Source organism: Pinus tabuliformis, chromosome 7, assembly GCF_031772625.1.
Source record: "Pinus tabuliformis cultivar Carrire ecotype Pingquan chromosome 7, CPIR1, whole genome shotgun sequence".
In the NCBI taxonomy this organism is placed as follows: Eukaryota; Viridiplantae; Streptophyta; class Pinopsida; order Pinales; family Pinaceae; genus Pinus; species Pinus tabuliformis.
The window spans coordinates 1,406,897,637-1,406,901,292 of record NC_142293.1 but is presented as its reverse complement, the minus strand read 5'-3'; positions in this window follow the sequence as shown (position 1 = coordinate 1,406,901,292).

The following is a 3,656-nucleotide window of genomic DNA, read 5'->3' as shown; positions in this document are numbered from 1 at the left end:
TTGTTGTAGTTCATCAAGGTATTCGAGGGAAAAATCCTCTATGGAAGGAATTTGAATATTCTCTCCTTGATCTTCAATCAAAGGAGGCTCATACAACCTGAAGTTCTCAACATTAACTACAGCATAAATTTGCATATATGAAGGCAAATCCAACCTGAAGGCATTGTTACCAATCTTTTCCAAAATTCTGAATGGACCATATCTAATTGGTTTCAGTTTTTTACCTTCTCCTTGGAGCCTCTCTTTGATAATGTGAAGCCAAACTTCATCACTGACTTGGAACTTTTTATCTACACGATGCTTGTCGTGCCTTGCTTTATAATTGCCTTGGCTCTTTTCAAGTTGTTTTTGAACTATTTGGTGTACCAATTGGATTTGTTCAATGAAATTTCTTGCTTTGTCTATGTCACTATGACCATCAATAGCAACATCTTTCCTAAAAATAAAATCTAAAGGAGACTTATGAAAGTATCCTAAACATGCTTCAAATGGCGATGTTTGAGTTGAAGAGTGCTTGGCCCGGTTGTAAGCATGTTGAATATAGTGCAAATGTTCATCTCACAGCTGAGGATGCTTGCTGCAATACCCACAAAGAAGATGTATCAATGTCTTGTTCACCACCTCTGCTTGACCATTTGTTTGTGGGTGAAAAGTTGTACTCTTTTTCAATATGGTGTTCATGAATCCCCACAAGCTTGACCAAAAATTCCCAACAAAGTGAGAATCTCGATCACTAACAATGGATGTGGGCAATCCAAAATGCTCCCATACATTCTGAAAGAATAACCGAGTAGTTTGTTCAGCTGTAACTTGCTTTTTGCATGGTATCAAAATACACATTTTTTTGAACCTATCCACAACTACATACAAATAATCATGACCATTTTTTTACAATGGAGGACCTCCTACAAAATCCATAGAAACACTTTCCCACGGTCGTGAAGGAACCAGAAGTGGTGTGTACAATCCCAATTTCCTATTGCTAGGTTTACTGACTGCACATAATGAACATCCTTTAATAAAATGTGACACACTTTCAAGCATATGAGGCATTTAGGCAAGTATGACCATCAATAACAACATCTTTCCCAAAAATGAAATCCAAAGGAGACTTAGGCAAGTATCCCAAACATGCCTCAAATGACGATGTTTGAGTTGAAGAGTGCTTGGTCCGGTTGTAAGCATGTTGAATATAGTGCAAATGTTCATCCTACAACTTAGGATTCTTGCTGCAATACCCATGAAGAAGATGTATCATTGTCATGTTCACCACCTCTACTTGACCATCTGTTTGTGGATGAAAAGTTGTACTCTTTTTCAATTTGGTGTCCATGAATCCCCACAAGCTTGATCAAAAATTCCCAACAAAGTGAGAATCTTGATCACTAACAATGGACGTGGGCAATCCAAAATGCACCCATACATTCTTAAAGAATAACTGAGTGGTTTGTTCAGTTGTAACTTGTTTTTTACATGGCATCAACATACACATTTTGCTGAACCTATCCACAACTACATAAAAATAATCATGACCTTTTTTTGACAATGGAAGACCTCTTACAAAATCCATAGAAACACTCGCCCACGGTCTTGAGGGAACCGGAAGTGGTGTGTACAATCCTAACTTCCTATTGCTAGGCTTACTGATTGCGCATAATGAACATCCTTTAATAAAATGTGACACACTTTCAAGCATACAAGGCACTTAGGCAAGTATGACCATCAATAGCAACATCTTTCCCAAAAATGAAATCCAAAGGAGACTTAGGCAAGTATCCAAACATGCCTCAAATGGCGATGTTTGAGTTGAAGAGTGCTTGGCCCGGTTGTAAGCATGTTGAATATAGTGCAAATGCTCATCCCACAACTTAGGACTCTTGTTGCAATACCCACGAAGAAGATGTATCACTGTCATGTTCATCACCTCTGCTTGACTATTTGTTTGCGGATGAAAAGTTGTACTCTTTTTCAATTTGGTGTTCATGAATCCCCACAAGCTTGACCAAAAATTCCCAACAAAGTGAGAATCTCGATCACTAACAATGGATGTGGGCAATCCAAAATGCACCCATACATTTTGAATGAATAATTGAGTAGTTTGTTCAGTTGTAACTTGTTTTTTACATGGCATCAACATACACATTTTGCTGAACCTATCCACAACTACATACAAATAATCGTGACCTTTTTTGACAATGGAAGACCTCCTACAAAGTCCATAGAAACACTCACCCACAGTCGTGAAGGAACCGGAAGTGGTGTGTACAATCCTAACTTCCTATTGCTAGGCTTACTAACTGCACATAATGAACATCTTTTAATAAAATGTGACACACTTTCAAGCATACGAGGCCAATAACAATACCTCTATAGATGTGGCATCGTCTTACTTACAATGAAATGACCAAAAATAAGAGAAGTATGTGCCTCTCTTATGATGTTGATTCTTTCTCCCTGTGGAATACAAAGCTTGCCAAGTGTTTAGTCAATTTAGTGTCCTAAATTGCTCGCATGAATTATCAATTGAGGTTTGTAAGCTGATGAAGTGTAGTGCACTATATGTGCTTAGTTAACCCTTCCTACTTCGTTGTTTTGTATTTTTATATTGTTTTGGGGGGTTCTGTTCTTTTATTCCTAATGATGTACAAACTAAACTATGAGAAACTGAATCTAAACTTCCTAAAGATGAACCAAGAGCTTAAACTTAGTCAAAATCTAAGTTAAAAGAAGGAAAAACAGAGCATCTGTCATATCTTGTCATTAATCCTAAGTCATGAGCCTAATTCTTAAAATTAAAAGGTGAAATTGTAAGGCATGTTGAAATAAATACAGAGAATGAAATTAACTGAAGTACTTCTAGTTACTCTAACCTTCAATTTTGAAAGATAGCCTTCTTGAGATGGAATACAAGCAACTTTTTGTACTTTATGATCTAGAGAATTAAATAAAAACATGCAGAAGGTAATTGATTGGTTTCAACCATTGTGTAAAGTGAATGTTTAACCATTTAGTTTAGGATGGTTATCAGCTTGAAATGGTGATAAAAAAACATTCATTAACATAGTGTATTGACAATCTAAACAAGAAAATAAATAGCAAAAACAGTGAGTAAACTAGTCAACAATGCATTCTCATTACTTTCAACCTTACTCTGTTTAGAGACAAAGTCGTTTCCTTTTATGAAATGGGTTGGAGAAACAAGGCTACACAATTGAGTTCTAACATTATGCTACTGATCAAAACTAAAAGAAATCAAAGTACAATAAATCAACCTAAGTTAGAAATACTGCTAAAAGCAAATGATGAAATTAAAAATGAACAGAAAACAAATGGAAAGAAAACCTCCTTCAGTGCAAGAGCCCTCTGCAACTGACTGGGTTGAGCTGTTAACTAATTGAAAATGCTCTTTCAAACGATTATTGGTCAACACATGGCTTTATATTATAAACAGGAGCAAAGTCAAAAATATAGAGCTGAAAGTCTGAACTTAATACATCAAATTCTTCGAACCCCTCTCGGTTCTGTACAACCAGTATTTAAAAGAAAATATTCATAACTGTCTTTGAGGAAAATTAGCTACAAGTGGCCTACACGTATCACAACAGGACTGCGTAAATGTTTGATTAGCTACAGGTGACTTGAATTCGAGTGAGATG